The sequence below is a fragment of the Galeopterus variegatus genome, unplaced genomic scaffold (assembly GCF_000696425.1).
Source record: "Galeopterus variegatus unplaced genomic scaffold, G_variegatus-3.0.2 Scaffold1428, whole genome shotgun sequence".
Lineage (NCBI taxonomy): Eukaryota > Metazoa > Chordata > Mammalia > Dermoptera > Cynocephalidae > Galeopterus > Galeopterus variegatus.
The window spans coordinates 11,769-18,406 of NW_007727539.1; positions in this window are offsets into that span (position 1 = coordinate 11,769).

Sequence of the window (6,638 nt, forward strand, 5' to 3'; positions counted from 1 at the left end):
CAAACCCAGATAGCCTGGCTCCAGAGTATTAATGCCATACTGCCTCTCAGCATATTTAAGTCATTTTTAAAAGGTAAATGTTATCTGACTTGATATCTGACAACAGATTATGTGTATGGATTTCCCCTAGCTTCATTTCTTTTTGCATGAAGATCAAACTCAATTCTCAGCTCCATAGCTGAAGGGCAGGTTAAAGTATATAACATCCAGCCCAGTTCTGACTTCTGGTGGTTAGTCATCCTTTTAAACTCTGCACCTGATATTTCGAACTTAAAAGGCTACAGCCCAATGGAGCACTTTATCTCAATGTCCATTCTCTCTCTCTTTACTTATAGGGATTATATGGCCCACGATGTAGGCACTATTTCCAGTCCCTTACTCTGGTGTCTCCAAACACGCACACGCGCACGCACACACACACACAGTGTTAGTCCATTTCTGTTGCTTATAACAAAATACCTGAAACTAGGTAATTTACAAAGAAATAAAATTATTTCTTTCAATTTTAGAGGCTGAGAAGCCCACGGTCCAAGGGGTGTATCTAGTGAGGGCCTTCTTGGTGGTGACTCTCCATAGCAATGCAGATTGTCACATGGTGAGAGAAATGGGCTAAGAGTGAGCTAAACTTCTCACTTGCTCTCCTTTTAAAGCCATCAGAACCACACCCATGACCACCCATTAAACCATCAACCCATTAGTCCACGAATGGATCAATCCATTCACAAGGGCACAGTCCTCAGGATCCAGGATCCAGTTACCTCTCCCCCACCCTTATTTACCAGTTTATTATCTCCAGTCACCTCTTAAAGGCCTCACCTTCTACCACCACATTGGGAGTTAAGTTCCAACATCATGAGCAGGGGGGAGCATTCAAACAGCACACACACGCACACATACCACCCCTCTACTTACTGCCTAGTTAACTTCTGGAGAATTACTGCTGTCTTTAAATAGACTCAGAAAAATAACAAANGTTGTGGGGTATGTTTGGTCCCCTTCTCCATGCCTCTGGTCCCTGGGCAGGCCCCAAGGCACTGGTGCCCTGTGCCTGGTTGCGGGAGAGGGGTCCAGTCCCCTTCTCCATGTCCCGGGTCCCTGGGCAGGTCCAAAGGTGCTGGTGCAGTGTGCCTGGTTGAGGGAGGGCGTTCTGGTCCCCTTCTCCATGCCCCAGGTCTCTGGATGGGCCCCAAGGCACTGGTGCCATGTGCCTGGTTGTGGAAGGAGGGTCTGATCCCCTTATCCATGTCTCGGGTACCCAGGTGGGCCCCGAGGTGCTGGGTTTTGTGCCTGGTGTGGGAGGAGGGTCCAGTCCCTGGCTCCATACCTCAGGTCACTGGGCGGGACCTGAGGCACTGGCTTGGTGTGCCTGGTTGTGGGAGAGAGGGCCAGTCCCCTTCTCCTTGCCTCAGATCCCTGGGTGGGCCCCGAGGTACTGGCATGGTGTGCCTTGTTGTAGAAGGAGGATCCGGTTCCTGGCTCCATGCCTTGGGTCACTGAGCTGTACGGCGTGGGACCCAAGGCACTGGCTTGGTGTGCCTGGTTGTGGGAGAAAGGTCCAGACCCCTTTTCCATGCCCTGGGCCCTGGGGGTGGGGGTCTCTGAGGTGCTGGCATGGTGTGCCTGGTTGTGGGAGGGTGATCCAGTCCTCTTCTCCATGCCTTGGGACCGTAGGCAGGCCCCGAGGCACTGGCTTGTAGTGCCTGTTTGTGGGAGAGAGGTTCAGTCCCCTTCTCCATGCCCCCGGTCCCTGGGTTGAAGTAAGAAGCATTATTAACCTCATTTTACAGATGTGAGTGCTGAGACACTGAGGTTAGTTAACTTGCCCAAGGTCACAGAGCTGTGAGTGGTGGAGTCAGGATTCAAACCCAGATAGCCTGGCTCCAGAGTATTAATGCCATACTGCCTCTCAGCATATTTAAGTCATTTTTAAAAGGTAAATGTTATCTGACTTGATATCTGACAACAGATTATGTGTATGGATTTCCCCTAGCTTCATTTCTTTTTGCATGAAGATCAAACTCAATTCTCAGCTCCATAGCTGAAGGGCAGGTTAAAGTATATAACATCCAGCCCAGTTCTGACTTCTGGTGGTTAGTCATCCTTTTAAACTCTGCACCTGATATTTCGAACTTAAAAGGCTACAGCCCAATGGAGCACTTTCTCTCAATGTCCATTCTCTCTCTCTTTACTTATAGGAATTGTGATCTGATGTAACATGTATAATTAACACATGTATTTAAAATAAATGTATATTTAATTGATATGCATATTTATTAAGTGAATATTTACATTTATATTTTGTTTTTTTTTAATTGGGGGATGAATTTCTTTTCCACAGAAGTGAGGGGTTAGGGGACCTATCAGGCACTAAGAAACAAAGGACATGCTTTGATGCATATGGTAGAGAAAGTAGTCAGCTAGAGTCAGAAAGCCTGATTCTGGACCTGACACTGCCCCATGATGTGTGACTTTCATCTCTGGGCACCAGTTTCTACATCTGTGAAAAAAAAGGTTGCACAGACAATTTCTGTCATCTTCTAGCTCTGCAATTGTATTATAAGGTCTTAGGACCACTTTGTGTTAGTCCATTTCTGTTGCTTAGAATACCTGAAACTGAGTAATTTATAAAGGAATTAAATTTATTTCTCACACTTTCAGAGGCTAGGAAGTCCACAGTCCAGGGAACACATCTGGTGAGGAACATCTTCTGGGTGGGAACTCTCTACAGAGTTCCATGGAGATCAGCATGTCACATGGAGAGAATGGGCAGAGCCAGAGAGACAGTGAACTTTCTCATTCGCTCTCCTTATAAAGCCATCAGAACCTAGCCCATGACCACCCATTAAACCATCAACCCATTAGTCCACGAATGGATCAATCCATTCACAAGGGCACAGTCCTCAGGATCCAGGATCCAGTTACCTCTCCCCCACCCTTATTTACCAGTTTATTATCTCCAGTCACCTCTTAAAGGCCTCACCTTCTACCACCACATTGGGAGTTAAGTTCCAACATCATGAGCAGGGGGGAGCATTCAAACAGCACACACACGCACACATACCACCCCTCTACTTACTGCCTAGTTAACTTCTGGAGAATTACTGCTGTCTTTAAATAGACTCAGAAAAATAACAAAGAAGGAGGAAGAGAATCGCTCTTGGTGACCTCAGGAGACCCCACAGTAGAGGGACAGCTGGGTCTTTGAGTCAAGAGGGAAATAATGGGGACGTCTGAAGGGTCTTATGTTTTTCATGTATGTTCTGTTCATGAGCCAATTGAGGGAAAGTTTTGTCAACCTGCATTCATCTACACCAAAGATTCCTCTGAAATTCTGGGTTTATGCTGTCCATTAGATTTAGTTTCCAGGGTGGTTATAAGCTTCCCCCTCACACTCCCTGTCGTGGCTTCTGAGCTACTTGATTGAAAAATTGGTTTTGTCAACCTGCATTCATCTACACCAAAGATTCCTCTGAAATTCTGGGTTTATGCTGTCCGTTAGATTTAGTTTCCAGGGTGGTTATAAGCTTCCCCCTCACACTCCCTGTCGTGGCTTCTGAGCTACTTGATTGAAAAATTGGCAGATGCTATATTAAGGGCTATTAATCAGATGTCATTTTAAACCAGAAGTCCCGTCAGCCGTTGTTTTTAAAACTGACCAAACAGATTAGATCAGACCAGTGATCAAAGGAATTCTTAAAGGTATTGAAGAGTCATTAATTTCTAAACCCGATTACAGTTTCATCAGTGGACTTTGTGTATATACAGATACTTTTCACCTCACTTAGCATCTCCCAAATCCTCATCATAAAAAAATAAGCAACCAAGACTATCTGAAATCACAGCCTTCTGGTGTCAAATATAACTAGACAACAACTGGTTGCCTTCCCAACCAGTCTACTCTCCTCTTCTTCCTGAGTAACACAACCCCAGTTTTATTCGGAGTGACCACATTTTTCAGGTCCTTTAAAACTATGTGGCCATATGCATTATTTTAGCTAAGAAAATGTGAATAGAAGCTATTGGGGGTGGGGGGGACAACACAGAAAAAAACTCTTAAAGGGAGACAGGCAGCTAGAGATTGCACCTCTCTTTTCATTCTTCCCCACTTTCTTCTGCTTTCTGCCTGGAACACACTTTTCATCTTGATTTTCAGCAACTGTCTTAGACTATGAGCAGCCTAGAGATGGGAGCCATGGACTAAATCTCTTGGAATTTCATGGATGATAGGACAGTCCTTTTATTCTAATGAGGCAACTCTTGACAGGTTCCTGGATAGCTTCAGGATGGTGGATGGTCACAAGAAAGATCAAGCCATGATTAGAAGCTTGGAACTTTCAGCCCCACCCCACCCCCATCCCCTGGGGAGGGGAGAGGGGCTGGAGACTGAGTTAATAATTGATCTTGTCTACATGATGAAGCCTCCATAAAAATCCTTAAAGTATAGGGTTTGGAGAGCCTCCGGGTTGGTGAACACATTCACATGCCTGGAGGTTGGGGCACCCCAATTCTTTGGAAACAGAAGAACCTTCTGTGCTCAGGACCTTTCCAGACCTCATCCTACGTACCTCTTCATCTGGCTGTTCATCTATATCCTTTATCATATTTTTTATAATAAACCAGTAAACATAAGCATTTCCCCAAGTTCTATGAGCTGTCATAGCAAATTATTAAACCTGAGGAGGAGATTGTGGGAACCCCTGACTTGTGGCCAAGTCAGACAGAAGTGTGGATAACCTGAGGACACACTACTTTTGATTGGCATCTAAAATAGGGGGCATTCTTGTAGGACTAAGCCCTTAACATGCGGGGTCTGCACTAACTCCAGACAGTCAGAGTTGAGTCAAACTGTAGGACACCCAGTTGGCATCCTAGAGAGCTGGAGAACTGGTTGGTATGGGGAAGCGCCACATATCTGGTGTTATAAATGAAGTATTCAGAATATATGAGAAAAAAAAATGTTTTTTTCTATATAGCCACCATGCTGTCTCTAGCATCCCAGCCCAAACATCAAAAATGGTCCAGAAAACATACCAGGCACTACAATTAGACAACCGCAGTCCCAAAAGTTTAAGCTGGGCAATTTCCAGACTCCTGTGTGTCTTTCATGGTATTCTCCTACTTTCTGAGCACCAAATCACAAATGTCGACAAAAACCTAAACTGACAGCCTGCTATACAGGCTCAGCTGAAATCCTGGGCAGGGATTCAAGGGCGCTGTTGCAGGCAGGTGCTGGGCCTCCTACTGCCTTCAGGCATCCCAGCTGTAGTTCCACATTCATATCACATTCAGGAATCTTGCAGTATGTCATCCTTTGGCAAAATCCCAATTTTTTTCCCCCAAATAAAATAGAATCAGAACAGTTGTAAAAATTTCATATTAGCAATACTTTAGCTTTTGTACTGCAATGTGGGTAGGTACTTGTTTTCAGATCGTTAGCCTGTATCTACCAGTCCAGAGCAGCTTTCCTAGTTTTTCTGTCTGCGGGTGGGTTGCATTCATAGCTCGCCACAAAGTAAGAATCAAATCCATTTACAAGAATTTATCCATATTCTCTGGGACATTTGTATATGCATTCATATAGGATGTTTTCTAGCCTTTTCTTGGTCAATTTCAAGTTAAAATGTCATTATTATGCTTACAGAAAGCTGTTGCTTTTCCCCTTCTTTTCTCTTTCTCACTCACAATCTGTTAAAAAATCAGACTAAGAACATCTGAACTGAAAAGGCATAGTCCAAGATACACTGATTTCAGTAAATGGAAAAACACACTGAAAATTTTACCAGGCCTCAAACACATTAGCCAATATTGATAGCACCTCCTTTTAAAACATGCATTGCCACAACTGAGAGTTTTAGAAGCTCAGGAGAGATGGGGGCCAAGGGAAGAGAAGGAGCCACTCTAAGGCAGTCTGGGTGATTCCCTGGCTGCAAAGCACAATTTGACAGTGAACAGGAAGACTCTACTAACTGCAAATTTTCTTACATTGACCTAAAGCTAGGGTCTGAAATCCTACCACTGTACACCTTTCTCAGCTCTTCCTACAGGTAAGGGATGCGGATGCTACTGGGAAAGATAACAACACAGAACAATGATTTTCTTCTCTAAGGAGAGTGATCTAGTTTATCAGTATCTTTCCAACATAATAGCTACCTGAGAGGAAATAAATCAGGGCACCAAAAAAGTTGGGGGGATTGCCAAGAGAGGAAGCACACTGAAAAGTGGGGCATGGGGGAGGGTGGGAGCCCCAGAGGGGTGTGCAGGGAGGACTGGGGGAACACCGAGGAACGGAGTCTACTGCGGGAGCCAAGGAGAGGAGAATTAGACACATGGTCTTCAGCACCGAGCACTGGTGGGGGCACCGGGGTAGAAGATGTGGCCACTGGAGAGTGAGACATAGCAGCATACGGGACATGGGTTGCAGAGGGTGGGAGCAAGTATGGGATAAAGGACTAAGAGGGAAAAGACACTGTAGTCCAATGTCACCGCTTCACACAAACACCGCCTCGCTAAGGCCAACACCAACACCACAGACATTTCTCCCAGTTAGCTTCCAGCCCAGCCTCATGGCTCCTCTTCCCAAGGTCAGTTTCCAAAATCACGTTGCCCAGTCACATGGGAATGAGTCAGGGCCCCACCAG